Genomic DNA, 17,619 nt, shown 5'->3' with positions numbered 1-17,619 from the left:
CTCCACCGTAGAAGCTTGAGGATGTGTCATCAGAATGGAGGAATGCAGCCAGCAAAGCCAGGCATAAGGGAGAGAGAAGTCGGCAGGAGTGAAGAGGCGTGAGCAGGCTGATGGCTCCTAGCCACACTGGTAAGTGTGGCACCTGGAGATAGTCTGTCTGATGACTTGTACAAAAGAACTGTCACAAAGGGCATCGGTGGGAAAGGACAGCCAAGTCGCTGGAGAAGCAGCTCTTGCATTATGGGTATAACTGTGTCTGTTCTGACCTACCATAGCCTTCTTTAGACTCTGGTTTGCAAAGTCACCTGTTTCTTCCTCTAGCCTCCTGCGTGTTTCACTTGCACGCGGTTACACACCCTCTGGTATCTCTCTGGCTCTCAAGGATGTGGTCGAAAACAAAGCAGGCAGCCGCATGCTCTAAGCTCAGGGACAGGTGCACACCCTCAGGCAGGACTTGCTGTAAGCACGGCTGGGCAGTGCTGATGGGACCGAGGCTTGGCCTTGCGTCCCCAGCAAATTCACAGCTCCCTCCTGGCCCCAGCCTCCTGGGCGGGGTCCCATCAAATCGCCCATCAGCCTTCACAAGAGTCATTCCCAGAGGAGGAGACAAGGCTGCAGAGAGATGTGGACGTTGCCCATTCCGGGAGGATCAGCCCGCCATTTGTCTCCCTTCATCCTCAGTGTCAAAAGCTCAAAATAGCCCCGCTCTTGCAAGACTCCTGCGCGGGGTCATGCCTGTTTGTGTAGATGATACGTTCCACTAATAGCGCTCGAAGACATTCCTCGGCGGGTAGGTTGCCTTCTATATCTCAGCGCAACGTGCTGCCGTGTAGGAACAGGACAGCTGTGTTGTGTCCTAAGACGGCAGATGCTATTCTTATCCCAGAGAGACTTGCTCCGGCACAGCTCCTTTCTCAGCTGAAATGTTAAAAGTCCGAAACAGGCCCGAGCGTGCTCTCCCTGGTGAGAGTATAAATGAGGAGTGGTCCCTTTGAAGTCTGTGCAATGACGCTGTGCCAACCAAGCGCCTGGGGGCTCGCCATGCCCTCCTGCGGTGTGCTGTCCCATGGGGAGCACAGCAGCTGCCCAGGTGCTTCCAGGGGCTCAGTTTGGGGTGGATGGGGGTGTCACTTCTCTTGGACACCAACAAATGAAAAAGGCGGGCTTGGCTGTAGCTCTGCAAGTGTACGATTTTACAGCTGCCTCCCCTTGAGTCCCTGTCTGGGTGAAGATGAAGACAGAGGCAGGGCTTGCTCCGAGGTTCAGCAGCACTGCAGAAGGCCATGTGCCTTTGCTCAGGCTGTGCTTTCACAGCACTCCCTGAGGGAAATCAGTAGGGCTGTACACCAGAGATCCCTCAAGGGCCACCGGAGTGTCAGGGCTGCAGGAGAAGCCCTGGCCAGGCCGGTGGCTATCGTGTGGCGGTATGGAGACCCAGCTCTGCCTGCAGCAAACCAAGAAACCAAGGCCCAGAGACATCAGCTGGGACAGCGGCTGTGCCTTTCGCCTCGCCCCTTGGACTGTAGTTCAAAGGACACAGGCCCCATCAGTTTTATTCTCAGCTTGGGTCTTGTCACCTGACACCAAAGGGACAAACAGGTTCTTTCAGGGATCCTTGGCAGAAAGACGATGGCGTTATTACCAGGGGTTGGGAGCAGGGGGTACCGGTCACAGGGCTCCAGCAGGCTCCTGTCAGTCACAGGGAGCGCAGCCAGGCAGCAGCCGGCTGGGCCCACTGCTCAAGGCACCCATTGCCAGGGGGTGGCAGCATGGAGCCGCCGAGGTGGATCCTCCTGCTACAGACCAGCCACCAGGCCTCACTTAAAAATGGGTGCTCTAAAAGCTGCTGAAACTTCCGGGCCCGTGTATTATGATCAGATCACACCAGAAAGGTTAAAATCCAACCGAGTGAGTCAGCCATTCTCGTGTGTTCACAGAACAGAACAAAGACAGGTGGAATGGGCCAAAGAAGGCCTGGGAATGTTGGGGTCCCCAATGCTAAAAGAAAAGACCCTGAGCTGACAGAAGCAGCCACTGGTCAGTGTGCAGGGCCTCATTTGTACTGGGCACTCTGCTGAGAAAGGGCACCACATAGGTGCTTGGAAGCTTGTGACTATCAAAAGGCCATCACGAGGAATCAATGGCCTGCCAACTCCACCGCACACCTGGTAGAGCAGCCTAAGGAGAACGACTGCAGTACCTCTTTTGACAGCTGTGATCTGGCTGGACCTTCTGTACCAGGAGAGGCCCAGGGCTCTGCATCACCCTCACTCATCTTTGGATGACCATGAGATCCCGCCTCCACAGATGAGGACCTCCTAGACTCTCAGGCCAGCTAGGGCGAGAAAGAAAGCCTTTTGTGGCCTAAGGTGTAGATGAGTCATCCCCATAGTCTACCTTTACGCTGGCTCAAAACACACAAGTAAACACAATATTATTTCCCATGAAGTGGATGTAAAAATGGCACTGTGGAACTGAAGCAAAACTCGCCTAGACCGTCACTATTCACACGCAAAAGCAGAGGAGGGCTACAGTGGGAAGAAGAAATCCTGCCCCTCCTTTCCCTTGTCTGCCTCTCCTGTCCTGAGGTTTCCTCTTGCAGAGGAAGCCTGGGGCTGGGGTGAGAGCAATCCCCTTTCCCGCTGGGACACGTCAGCAGGACCAGCTCTCTGGGAGACAGGGCTGCTGTGAGAGGCAGGGTCAGTCACTAACACACACTTGACACACAGGCTGTCTCTCCCTTAGCGAGTAGAGCAGCACAATAGGAGAAGATCAGTGGGGCAGAACAGCAAGTGCTGAGGACGTGGCACCTGGACTAAATGGGTTTCAGGAGGAAAGGGTGGGAGTTCCAAGAGCTGAATGCCTGTCTGAGGTGGCAGCACTTTAGATGTGCCCCTGGAGCACACCTGTGATGCAAACCAAAGTGTGGGACAACAGGGAGATTTGCTTCAATAGCATTTTCCTGTTTGACACTAAGCATTAATGAAGACATGCTCAAAGACTCCCCATGCAAATAATGCTGATTGCACCATGGCAGCGTGTGCGGACCCCCAGTGAGGCAGGGACTGGGTGACACCCACCCCCAAAGACGCTGTCCCTGTCCCAAAGGGGACGGTCAGTCTGGGAGTCTCTGTGCAGCCGAGGCTGCAGGCAAAGAAGTGCCCTCCGGCTTGCAGTGCCCTAAAATCCTCTCTTTCCTCTTGCTGACAGGGCTGAAGTCTTTTCTTTACGTCTGTCCTGGCCTGTGGCAACAAGTTAGCCATGACTGCAGGAGGAGAGGGCTTTGGGAGGCCAAGCACAGGTGCTTGCCTTATTTAGGTAAGCTGTGCTTCATGCCCTTGATTTTATGGATCGCTTCTGCAAGGAAGAGTCTGTGGCCAGAACGCGACGTTTCCTTCATGATACAGCTACTGAGATGGTAACGGGCTGTCCCAGTGTAAGCCTGCCAGAGACCTGGGTCTCCAGGGCCAAGAGTCTCTGGGATAAAATCCACAATGGCACTTGGGCAACCCATCCTGGGGTTTCTACTGGCTTTTAAAGCAGCGATATTCAGTGCCACACTTAGGAACCGCACCATATAGCTGCCACATGAGCTGCCATTTTAACTGTGATTATCATAACTACCTGCCGTGGTTACCTTGTATGGCTGTTACATTGCAGACTTTGTGAAGGGCCTGAGAGCTTCTGGGAGAGGGGCATCCAAGCACTTTGGCAGGGTGAAATGGGATCAGAATTAAAAGTAGCTCTGGGAAATTGGAGAAATTTTCAGAAGGAAATTTAATGAAGGAAAACAAAGTACTTTTGGGAAGATTAGATGAGATAGACAAATGCACGGTTTATGGCTGTTGAACTAAGAAGGAAAGGAAGTGGGGGTTGTAACATATCATAAGTTAACACTGAAAAAAAAGGACATTTTAATATTTTTGAAGGTTTCTAGGCAATTTTTTCGTCTGTATTGGTGTTTGGATGTTAGTGTTGCAGACCTAGAAGGTTTCTGTTGTAGGAAACAAGTCACATTTCAGTGGGTTGGATTGGTAATTACATGAATATGGAAAAACAGTACCTTTATTTTGGAAAATATATTTTGAACAAAATAAAATCATAAAAATATTTACCATAAATTAGCAATACCATAAAATAGAAATATGATCTGCCTTACTTGAAAATTATCATATTCCTTAGGATTTTAAACTCACATCAGTCCTATAGGATGTCTTATTTTGCAGGGTTTTTTTAGGATCCTTGCAACTTGCTGTAATTTTCAATCTGAACTAATCATCTCAGTCAAATTGTGCTTTTCCTAAAACCATCTTTAGACAGATTATTCTAGCCCTACATATTGTTCTGTGCTTGAATTACAGTGTAGCTTGTAGCTTTATTGAGGATCCGATATTAGGATCCATTATTAGGATACATGTAGAACACCAGTGAGAAAAGTTTTCTTTTTCTTGACTTGTGATTATCTGCTATGTGTGGAGGTCAGGGGTTGCTTTGCACTGATGCACTATTTTTAGAGTTAAGCTGTCTGTCATCTGATCAGTACTAGTGCAAAGGTCCTGAAAAAAATATTGGTCCATAATGGCCATAAAGAAAGACCTCTCAAAGAAAAGTTTAAAATAGATGCAGCTAATGGGCTCAAATAGAGCTTCTCTCCCATATGGATGGCAAAGGATTGGCAAAGGACTGGCAGGAGCACAAAAGCAGTGTTTCAGTAATAGTAGCACAAATGGCTGAAAACATTTCCCATCACACAGTCTTTGTCAGTAAAGTAAAATTCAACAGTTCACGCTGTGAGCTCCCCATCACACCCCAGGCAAGGAGGAAATCACCTAGCACCTGAGCTTTGCTGCTCAGGTTTCATGACAGTGCTCTTACACCTCCCACAGAATAGGCACCTGCCCTGACCCCACCATGCCAGCAGCACAGCCCCAACATCAGCCCAGTACTGCTGGGAGAAATACAGTTCAGCACATTTGAAGGTTTTGCAATCAGAGCCCAAAGAGGTAAAGTCCAAGCTTAGTTAACATGTGAGTCAGACAGCAGCGTGGGGTCATGGGATGGCTCTGAGACCCTACGAGGAGTCCTGCTTCAGGAATATATGGCCAACTGGAGGGATTTGTCAGGGAGCTGAAGAGACTGATCTGTGCCGCCTGGCATGGCAGTGACCAAATGAAGTGGTCATTGCACATTTAGCTAGTTAGGCTAATATTAAAATAAATAGGTTAATTTTCCATGAACACCAATATATCCTGTCCTCCAGTGAAAGGTGTTATCCTATTATTCTCCAAACTGAAAGCAAGTTTTGAGAATACTCTTTTTTCAATGAAAATAATGAATATGGGAATTACCAATAGAAAACATCTCACATGGTATCAATACTGCAAACTCTTTCTGCACTTGAGAATGTCTTGTGTAATTTAAATAGTTTTAACGTTCAGAAGTCTTTCTTGTTTTATGAAGAAAGAAGGTAAAAATTTTGGATATAATTGTAACATCTACTTATAGCAACAAAAAGGTAGTTGTGAAAATCTAAACAAATCCATCTCCATAATGTAGCTTCTCCCTGCTTCTCTCACAAGTGTACTGTCAACAGAGAAACAAGCCAATTAATCAAGTGTCTGGTAATTTTAGCTTTTATTGCTGTCCTCATTTCTTCTCCTTTCATGCCACTCTCCAACTCCTTTTGCCTTTTCCTTGCCCTTGCATTGCCGTCAGAGTCTGTCCACCCCACTCACCTGTTCTGTAACTGAAGCTGTTCGGCTGCTTTGGCACGTGATGGAAAGGGCATCCTGAATGTCACCTCCTCAGCCAGGACCTACAGCTCACATTTCTCTGGCATTTGCTGTGGAGATAAGAGGAATTCGGGTAACCATAGAAATCTCATGCACACTCAAGAGCTGTTCCTCTTTAAGTCTAAAAGTGCTGTGTGTTAACTGTCTCTAATCTCTAACTAATTTTGCCCTCCCTCTTCACTTCTTTTCAAGACTGTTACTTTTACGCAGTAGGCAGCTACTTATGTGTCATCAGAGCAAAGTAAAGATGTTCCTGGGTTTAAAATCTACTGTTGAAACTTCCCAAGTAGAAGTCACTTCTTTTTTCCCTGCTGTGAGGTCAAATAGTATCGAGGATTGCAGAAATTAGTCTCCAAACAAAGGAACAGGATCAGAAGATAGCAAGGCCATCTCAGTCCATTCATAGGTAGCGTGAGATACAAGGATGTTCTGAAGAGCAACAGACACAAAGGTTAGCTCACTTGTGTTTTGTCTTTGCAGTAGCCAAACCAGTAACTGGCCCAATGTACCTTACATATTACCAGTTAGTTAGTCTTTTATTTGTTAGGCTCATCACTGGCTGTTCCCTAGAAATAATCCCCAACTCCTTTCCTATTCCATCCTTTTTAGCAGTGCTCATCTGAATGATAGCTCAAATCCCTGAAGGACATGTATTGCCCAGATAAACCACAAGCAATTACCTAGATATGCTAGACTAGATATTCTATGCCAGGAACAGAGAAAGCACTCATCATATTCTATTTAATTCAACACAATGCCCACCTTTCAGTAGAATAAAAAGAACTTTTTATGTGAAAAGTGTCCTTACCATCTCCAGGATCCAGTGCCCAGCCACATCTTAGCAGAAGTGTCAGAATGAGAAGCTTTGCACCAGAGAATTAGTGTTCTGGCACTTCTCCTTGTCTCATGCCAGCATTCCTGAGAGGTCTTATTTTACCCAGGGATCTTCAGTCTGTTCATTAAAGATCCACAGGCACAAAGATCCCTCTTGGCATGTTTTATAAATATTAACAGCATAGCTGAGAACAGCATTTGCAAGCTGCAAATCCCATCAGGAATTTTCTTCAAGATTAGTGTAAAAACTAACACTAAGCAATAAAAAATACTGAACATCTTTCATTTTTAACAGAAACTTGGGTGCTTATCTTTGCATTTTGTGAGCAATTCAGCATTATGAGACAACCTACTTTGTTGCATGTTGATAATTTGACTCCTTTAGTTAAAGACTTGTCATATCCTAGCACACTCATTCCCAAGATAAATTATTCTAGTAACCCTGTGGGTGTTAAATCCATTTCCTAAATCCAAGTGTTAAATAACCTATTTTGGCAACAAGAAGAAATGTGTATGTATTCCAGCTGTAGCATTTGGATTAAGTTTTTTTTCTGGGTTCAGTCTACGGAAACTAAGCTACTTCTATAACCAGAATAGAGAGAATGATTTAAAATGTTCAGAACTTGAGAGTTTTTGCTTTACTTACACAGGGAGGCTTTAGATCTCAAAGTGCTTGGGACACAAAGGAATTGTATAGAAAATTTGGAGAAAGGGTATTTTGTGCTATGAAGTATGGATTTCTCAAGGAAACATCTCATACATCTCATCTCAATCTATTCACACATCACCTGGAAATCACTTGATTTTCTGAACAGATGACCGCTATTTTCTCAAAAGCCAGTGACCTAACCCTGTGTTTTACCCACTTCACAGAAAAGAATGAAACATTAGTTGATCTGTGGAGAGCTCCTGGACTATCCAGCTTTAGAGGAACTGTGATCCAGAGTAAAGCAACAGGGACATGTAAAATTTAACTCGAGGATCTCTGGTCATAATGATCATCCCTCTGTGTAGAACAGAACAGTACTGTATGTTTTTGTCTTGCTATTTATTCAAAACATTCTGTGGTTAATGTCTTACACTGAATCCTAGACCTCTTGTTTTCTTCTGTGGAAATTTTTCCTTCAAATAACCTTCTCAAATGGTAAGTTCCTGCCTAACAGAACTGCAAGTGCAGGATGGCCACTTTGGGGTTTAAAAATAATCATAGGATATGATGAAGAAAGAACAACAGATGATGTTTCAGTTAGATGTCTTTGGAAGATTTCACAGAGAGTGAATAACCTAAAGGTTTTACTTAGAAAGTTTGATTGTAATGCCCACTTTTGTGTTTGATTTCTGGAGGCTACAGGCTGTATGTGACTCTAATGTACTGCCAAAACTTGGAACTGATGAAATATCAGGATGCCCATTGAAAAGCTGATACATTGCTATCCTCAGCTTAACAATAGGTTTTGATTGTTTCTCTTCAACTCTGCAATTAATGGAGTGGTATTTTGTTAAAAGACTGTGACTGGGGAGGAGACGGGAAAGCCTTGTCCTGCCTGCTTCACTGTGGGTCAGGTGAAGTCTTCTGAAGGGAAGACTGGACCTTACCTGATAGTGGTTAAGGAGGACAGGAAGATGAGAGGTAACTTCCAGAGTGAAGGGGAGAACAGAGGTGCAAGAAAGACATCTGAACATAAGGGCCTGCAGCAGACTGCTCAGAATAGCAGAGAGCGGCGCAGTCAGGTCTCAAAAGTATCAGCTAGAAGGATGTCCAGCAGAAACATTTGCAGAACTTGCTGAATCCAGACAATTAAAAATTCCACAGCTGAAACCAATACTGGAGAAAAAGGCCGGCTCCAGAAGGATACAAAGGGCAGGGAGAATTTTTTATTATATGCTTTCTTACTCTGACTTTTTTTCTAACGTAATTTTTCTGTTGACCTAACCAGGTTCTTCTTCCAACTCCCCAGGTCCTTTCTCCTCTGAGGTTAGCAGAGGTTCTGTCAGAGGTACTCTGACACCTCAGTAAAATTTAAAAGTTATTATTTGATTATACTGTTTTAGTAAAAGGGACAAGATACAAAGTCAGTGGCATAAATTTATGCTTCCATGTCTAGGGAAGAGCTGCAGTTAGCCTGTGAAAAGAAGCAACACCCTAACATGAAAGGCATGAGTAAAGATCGTCTGTTACAATTTTTTAGTGATAAACCTTCCGGTGTTGTTTTCCGTAAGCATATATTAGAACACTAATATATTTCGAGCACTCTTAGCAAAGGAATTTAACAGTATTAGACACAGACTGTATACTTACTGTGTACTTCTGTTATGGAAACCTAGCTGTTTCCTGCAATGAGCACATGTGAATAGTATGAGCACGAGATATGGGTGTCCAATGACACCTCAGGCAGTCCAGACACAGCTCCTTCTCTAACATGGCTCTCCAGAGGAGAAGTGGGGAGGGAATGAATTGTGAGCCACCGATTGACGATGCCCTGTTCAGATGCCAGGGCTGTTCTGGAGTTGCTTCCCCCAGATCTGCTATTCAAGTTCACTGTGGGAAAACGAAGGGATGCAGGATTTCTGCAGTGTGTCAGTAGGAACCAGGCCTAAATCAAACTGTTTGGAGTGGGAGGACAGGAGGTTACTCTGTGGGAGCAAAGAGCTAGGCAGGCAAAACGCCTTTTTTCCTTCGTTATGCTCTACCTCAGCTTTTCCATTCCTTCTTCTTGCTGGATCTGATGCCTTCCTACCCATCCAGGCAGGTCTGTTGTCCCTAGGAACAGCTGTCACCTGCAATGAACATCTGCAGGGAAGGTCTTCTTCGATATAGATGTCCCAACATCACACTTGAAGCCAGCTTGGAGCCCTAGAGCTGTGCCTGAGTAGCCCAGTGCAGAAAGCAGCCACTTGCACCTTCAGCAGGATTTTCTGGAAGTTGTGTTATTCTGATAGTGGTAGTTCCTTTTGTTGAAAATCGTGTTTGTTACCGACTCGTGCTTGACATTTCCAGCCACACAAAGTGGATGACAGCCTTTCACACACACTATCTGAATATAGTTCTGTTTGTATACATATAGGACAATGAATGTAGTTATGGCCCAGTAGGAAAGCAGTGTTGGCTGCATTTGTTCTGCAGAAAGCTCTTGAGCCCAACCTCTCAGTGAGGGAGTCACAAAGAAACATTGAAATCATAGAATCATAGAATCATACAGGTTGGAAAAGACCTCTAAGATCATCGTGTCCAACCGTCAACCCAACACCACCATGCCCACTACACCATGTCCCTAAGGGCCTCATCTACACGTCTTTTAAATACCTCCAGGGATGGTGACTCCACCACTTCCCTGGGCAGCCTGTTCCAAGGCCTGACCACTCTTTCAGTAAAGAAATTTTTCTTTAAAAAAAAAGAAAAAGTTATGCAGAAGGCCAGTGGAAAAATGACATTTCACAGAAAGACAGATGATTGAGTTTCAGCAAGGATTTCTCATTTCCCTGAACTGCTTTTTGACTTCGTTGCAATGAAATTAGATGCCAGGACAAGTTCTCCCCAGGTGGGACTGCACAGACTGCACTGCACTCCCACATGTCGTTAATACAGAACGCAATGCACTCCGAAGCATTGTGTGTGTAAGAAGTGTGGGACTGCAGCAGTCTTGCGAATCTGCATGAAAGGGGACAGAATTTCATCATAATTCTCAACTTTCATCTCCAAACAACACAGCTCCTCTTAGAATTTTTGCTCTTTGAGACTGAAAAAGAAATGTTAAAGAGAAGAATGGAGCAATTAAAAAACACTCCATTCCATTCTGAAATGAATGATGCTGTAATGAGTTTGCCTCTTGGATTCCTACAGGTGCGATAGCTGAGATTAGCTCAAGCCCTTTCCATTCCTGCAAAACTATTGCTGCATCAACTTCTCATATACAACGCACCCACATTACTGCAATCTTCTCCCTCCATTGCCTGTCCCTCCATAGAGGTTTCCCACTCATTTCTTCTTCCTCTCTTTACATCCCCAATCCTGCATTACCCCATCTCAGTTTCCCCACTGATCAGTGTCTCTCATTCTTCTCACTCTCACTCACCCAACTGCGACCTGTCCTTGGCAGGATGTCCGTCGCACTGCACGCCAGCCCTTTCCCTGCTCACGTGCAGGGTGGGACAGGCACGCATACACTGCACCTCTGCTCTCCCAGCTGCACCCGTGCTTAGTTCATGCAGGCCCATGGTCTGTCAGAGAGCAGCACATCCATGCAGACATTCCCAGTCCCTGACAGGCCCTGAGCACCTCCCAGTTCCTGGTTGGGGCATCAGGGATCCTGATCACTTGAGGAGGAGCCGCTGAAGTGACCTGTCCCCAGGCACAGGAGACACTGCTGTCTGAGTAGGCACCTGAGCCTGCTCTCCAGGCCATCGACCCACAGGAGGAGGTTTCCTACCGGAGCAGAAGCTGAGCAACTCTCAGCTCTCTCCAGCCTCACTAGCAGGGGTTGTTTGTTTTATCCCGTGAGCTTCATGCTGAGGGGAAGATAAGTAGGTCACTTGGAGTCATGCTTTTAATCTTCATCTAGTGGCAGTAGTAATGTACTTACCTATACCCAATTTCACTCTGCCATGCATCTTGTTATCCCCCTGAATTTCTTTCTACCTGCATCTTTCCCATGCCATGCCACTGTGTAAGCAGTAAAATCTTGCAAGGCATAGATCAGAGGACTTGTTCATCATATAAGTACAATCAGTGTTATGTTGGAATCTACTAATGCTTATTGACTTGAATGAATTCTCTCTAAAGACAGTCAGTAAGAAATAAATGCCATAGCAGCCAATCTTCAGGAAAAGTTGCATGACAGAACTCAGAAGACACAATTTCTCAGTACAAGGCATGATGCTACCTAACTTTTAGAGGCTCCTTTATGACTGGAATGAATCTATAAACTAGGACTTCCTAACCTACTGCCCACTGAGCAGGTGCCCTAGTGGATAAACAAATCTCCCCAAGACGTGTTTGAAATTCTTGGGACTGTACTGGGAAACCTAGTGAAAAAGTGGAAGCTAATGAGACTGCCAAAGGTATTTGATGAGCATATAAAAATTATAAATTGCACAGAATTTCACTGCTGCACTGTAATGAAAGAAGAAATGGGACCTCACAATTTATTCTCTACTGTACTGGAATTCGATGGCTGCCATAGGGCAATCTGTTTATAGTAAGATTTTAACCTAGAGAAAATGAAGACCTTCCTAGCCGAAAGTAAGAAATCAGCAGTCTTTCTCTTCAATCACTTCTTTCAAGTTGTAAAACAGAATAGATGAGTACTATATAAAGATCTGGTGCCTGTGATCACTCTTTTCCTAGGTTTATTTTTGGCAGGAGGTTCTGACACGTGAACAAGGGCCATGAGGTTTCTTCCACCAATGATCACATTGAAACTCATGGGTAAAAGTATTGAAGAAGGTATCACACTTCCAGGCTGTGAAATTTCCTTCCACGCTGTAATGTTATAAACTCGAGTCTCCAGTTCACAATGCATATCTGAAAGTAAAACTTGTGGTGAGATTCTGCCTGGCCATAGCCTGGAAATCTGTGTCTATGTACATATTTTCACTTTGACTGTTATGTGTTGCTGAATATTCTCTCTCTCTCTATCTGCTAACACAGAGCCTGATGGAGGAGAAGTCATATCTTAAGGGCTGGCAGAGAGTGAGGCAGCTGCCTGATCTCTGTCTCAAGATGGTTCTATTTTCAGCATGCCTGAGTCTCTTCTTCTCCATGGGAAATGTCAACACTGCAGCACCTTGCCCACATCGCATTGCTGAGCGGGATATTCTGTATCCAGGGACTGCTCTCACTCTGCCTCTTCTCTTTTTGATTGTGCTGTGCTTTGCTTTCAGCTGCAGTGGAGTACAGCCTTGCAGAGAAAGTAACAGGACTGGGAAAAAGTTAGTGGTGGGCAGCATCTATTTAATTTTTCTTTTTGCATTAAATCATTGTTGCTTCTTTCAGCAGACCCTTTACCAAGAGCTAGCATTCAAATAGCTGCCCTTCATGACATACCGTAAGTATTTCAGAAAGATAGCAAAGCAAATGCTGTGTAGCCCAGAAGCTTTTCACAAACACTTATGTGAGTGGCTAGATGATTAAACACTACAATTTTATTTGCAGGAGTTTCCTGTCGTATGGAACAAAGGCTTTCAAAGATAGGCTGCCTGCAAGCTTTCATTAATAACATTATTAGTCTCTAGAAAGAACCGTTAGAGGATATGGCTACAAATGATAATCATACCACAGACATTCTCACTGGCAAAGAAGCAATGAACTTTTTTCCTCTTAGTCTTTTTCACATGTATTGTTCTTCTGATCTCTTTTCCTTTTGCAACGTCTTTAAATCTAATTCAAGTGGCAAAAGTCTTTCCTTTCTAAACCTGTACTGGGAATTCATATGTATCTTGTGGTCAACATCACATGCTCTGTCACAGCTGCCATTGCTATCAATCATTTTTTCTTGCTTAAAATATATGCATTTTAATAGCATCTATGGAAAAGCAGGGAATTTTTGGTTGACGAGAATTGGAAAAAGAAAATTGTATGATATTACAGTTTTCAAATGAAATGTTAAATGTTAAATATGTCTTATTTTTCCTCACATTTAGCAAAAGTTTTTAATTACTGTTGACGCCAGCAGGACTTACTGAATTTACACTGTCATTCATTTTATTGGCACTGAATTGTTTAATGTCAAGCACTGAGCAGTTTATTGTTCAACCCCGTTGAGCACCTATATCCTTGATGGGCCTGATAAATTAACTCTCACCTTAACTGTACAACTCAACTAACAGAAAAATACACAAGTGCACTAGTGTCCTTACAGACAGTAAGGACAGCTCAAAGGTGGGTACACTTTTGAAGAACCTTTGTAATTAGATTTTTAAGGAAAAAGACAAACCCCTAAGTCTGCAACCATATGATGAATTTTGCTAACTTTTAGGAATCTCCCTAAATGTGATTTAATACCAATTTCTTGTCATGACACTTTAAACTCTCAGTTATAAAGCAAAGCTTGAGAGACCGAACAGTAAAAAGAGCTCAGTTGAAAGTTGAGCTCCCATTTAACAACAGCTTGTTCCTTTTTGAGCAGTAATCTGCACCTATACGCACACCACATGTGACTAGCAATTGGTTCCAGAGACTCTGCCTATGTAGGACCTATGAAGGGTCTTAAACACTTCATTTTAACAGCTTTCTAGATCTGCTGGTAAGGATAGTCCATTTACTGGATGAAAACATCTAAGCCAGCCCAGCTCTTGTGGAAATCTTCCAGTGCTCCTATGTAAGCAATGTTCCTTTGTCTCCTAATCAGATGATTGTAGGCCTTGTTTGCCTGTGAGGGTGGAGTTTGCAACCTGTAATCCCAGAGCAAGGAGAACAGACAGGAAATATCCACTTTTTGGGGTGTGTGTCAGGAACACAGTATCTCAGTGAATTCCTGAAAATTTCTGTCAAGACGCGATGAAAGGCCTGAAGAATTTGCTGATATGTGTTCATATGAAATCATTTAACAGATATCAGATGCCCTTACACCACTCTATGTCTGGTTAGTTCCTTAGTCTTATGCTGAAGTTACAGCCATCTCACTCAATGCATGTTCAACTTGTAGTGCTCATCATAAGTTTAACCCACAAATCAAACAGATTTCTTTTTGGCAGCGCCTAGTTGCCAGACAATTCAGATGCACACAGTGTGAAGTTCCTACACCATGCAAAATGGCAACTGTGATCCACTGGCACAACTCTGGCACTCATGTATCCATTTTCAATTATACTTCTTTTGCTGATTATCTCCTATCTAGGCAAAACATGGACAGTCTTGATCTCTTCATTTTATTTAAGTAAAAAATGCATAGTGAACTCCTCATAGCCATACTTTATAGAGAACAAGATTAAGCTCACTCATGAAGAAGAAACATTACTTTTTCTTTTCAGGAAACTTAGGAACCAAACTGTATGTCTGCAAATTCCTAATTGTCTATTTGGGAACTCTGATATATTACCTTATTTTAAGGTTAGCCTTTCTGAAGGTCTTCTGCAAGCTAAGGCAGGATGTGAAAGTAACAACATTAATTGGTCCAAGTTGTAGTACTGTCTGTAAGAGTCGATGTCTCCTAGAGGCTACTGAAGGTTTTGGATCTGCTTATGCACAGCTCCAGGAGAGTGAACCATGCAGTCTCAGCACTCCCCATCTGACAGCCTGGATTTAAAAACATGTCTGTTCATTCGCTGTGGACTACTCTGCTTAACCAAGTAGACCATGTTACATGCATGGTCCTTCCTTTTAGTTCTGTAGAGATCTTAGTGCTAGTTATCTCATACTGTCTTTGGTACTTCATAGCCCTATTGACTAGCTGATCTAAAAACTCCATTTGCTGACCTACTGTGTTGTTCAGTCAGTGGGGGAGGAGTTATGGAGATGGGCAAGTGAGCAACAATTCCTCTTCTTCCATTTTATGGGCTGTCTCACATAGGAAATGTTACCATTGTCTGAGTCTAAGAGCACTTTCAAAAAATGTTTTAGTTTCTAAAAGTGGCTTGTATGGGCAGAGCAGATGCTACACCCAAGCCCTCCATCCTAAAAGCACTGCTGAGTGACTGTCAACAGCTGGAGACACCTCAACTCACTGGCTGCTTCCCTTTCAAACTAGACCTTCCCTTGGCTGACTGCATGCCCAGAGCTGCCTGGCCACGTGCCTCACTCCTGCCTGTTACACAGCTGCATCCACATGCTAGACAACCCAACGCAGAAACCCAGAAGAGCACTACTGAGGACTGGCTTTGTCATTGACCACCGGGAAGTCAAAGATTTTCAGTCCCCAACCTGAGGGGAGAAAACCCCCAGCTCCCACACCCTGAGAGAGGCCTCAGCCATCCCTCACTCTTCTTGCATGGACGTCTTAACCTCGGGCTCTGAGCTACCAAGACCTTTCTGTCCCCTCCTCAGTCAGGACCGATAGCCGCCAGGCTGCTGGACACCACATGGCACCCCAACACCCCAGGGACTCAGCTGCAAGAGCCCCTCAGAGCAATGCCTGGCTGGCCCCACACTGGGGAACGCTGGATCCCACGGGAGGGAGGTGCCCCCACCAGCACCCCTTGGTGCCTTCTCCCCCGAGAGGCAAGAATTCACATGCACCCCTGTGCTCACCATTTCCCACTGGCTGGCTCTGGGCTCCTCCTGCGCAGGGTGCAGGGTGTTTCCATCAGCTTCCCAGTGCATGGAGCCCAGCAGTGAGCTCTGTACCTGGGCTCAAAAAAAGTGGGCACTGCAATGCTGCAGTGCTCCTTAGAATGGGCTTTACAAGCACAAGACATCACCTGATGCTGGATATTGCGTTAGATCCATGCACCATCTATGCATGTGTTATCCACTGAGCTCTTTTAACAAACCAAATGCCAATGACCAGGAGAAGAATGTGTTCAGATCTGACACAATTTAAAGCAGCTCAAGTAAGAGTTGTCACATATTTCCTCTGGCTGAACTCTGTAAATCAGGAATTTCATCTTTTTGCTCAACTGAAAACATTTCCTTTTTTACAGACATCGGGATGCTGTGATTTTTAGCTGTTAAAATCAGAAGGCACCTTTTGACCTTTTCTTCTCCTATGTTATATAGTAGATGCCATAACAATTTTCAACTCCTTCTTCATTATTAGGGACATGCAGAATGTCTTTAGGTACCTTCTGGGAAATTTAGTATCTTTTAAATATAATATCTTTTAAATATAATATACCTTTATATTTATCTTTATAATATCTTTATATCCATCAGCATCTGTATTTATCTCAAGACCCTGGAAATCACCTCAAGCACTCTATACATGAGCTGTATTTCAACAATTGATATGTTGTCCCTGCAGGAATCTGAGCTACAATAGGTTTCTGGTTTTCTATTTTCAAGAAAAACACCTTGATTTTAGTCACAATGATTTGTAGGTTTTGTTATACTCTTATTTTTCAAGTATTTCTTTATAAACCTCACAGCATCATGTGAAGAAGATAAATGCTACTACCTGCATTGTATATTTGAATTGTTGCAGCACAGTGTACCAAGCAATCTACTTGGATGGATCAGAAAGTCACGCAGAAATATGTGAGCATTAGTCCTGCATCCAAGTTCTCTAAGTGCCTTAACTGATCGAGATTCCCTCCTTATTTCTCTTTTCAAATTATTTATAGTCAATATAGCCACATAGCTGGTAAGATAAAAAAGATTTCTAATTATATCTAGTCAAATCAAATGACAATTATGTCTTTAGGTAAGTTGCCAAACAATGCTTTGCCAAAGAAGGTTGGCCAAAAATGCTTTGACCGAAGAAAGAGGAAGAATCCAGAGCATCTGCATACCAGACTCTATAAAATCTCCTGGGGACTATTTTGCCTTGCTCTCACTGAAAGTTTCAAGGTAAGTGTATGGGTTCTGTAGGATTGCAGAGACTGAGCAATTTCTCTTTATCTTGCATGTCTCACTGCCTTCTGATTGCTTCTGATAACTGGAAGGGAGGGCTTGCTGCTGATAGCTGAAATTTTCAATCTGCTTTCTATGGCATCTTTTTATTTCCAACTTAAAATTTATCTCTGGAATACTATGGAACATAAGAAGAAAGTTACCAACTTGTTAATATACTAGCGACTGATTAGAACCACTGATGTCATGACAGGCAACACCTTATTAACTGTTAGTCCAATTACCTTAAGGTAATTTTTCTATATTCATTCCCCATTTTTCATATTCATACCCATTGCAGAAAAGATTGGACTGAGCCTGATAAGACATATACAGTGTGAAAGTAAATAAGTTAACTTTCCACAGATTGTGAGCAATGAAAGGACTTCTTGAAGACTCATCACTGATAATTATGGGCAACAGAAGAGAGAGATTTGCTTTAGGTTTAGTTCTTCAGTATACAATAGTAAAATGGCAAAACACCCACCAGTATGATAATATTGCAAAATT

The sequence above is a fragment of the Calonectris borealis genome, chromosome 20 (assembly GCF_964195595.1).
Source record: "Calonectris borealis chromosome 20, bCalBor7.hap1.2, whole genome shotgun sequence".
In the NCBI taxonomy this organism is placed as follows: domain Eukaryota; kingdom Metazoa; phylum Chordata; class Aves; order Procellariiformes; family Procellariidae; genus Calonectris; species Calonectris borealis.
Note: the sequence above shows the minus strand (reverse complement) of the source record.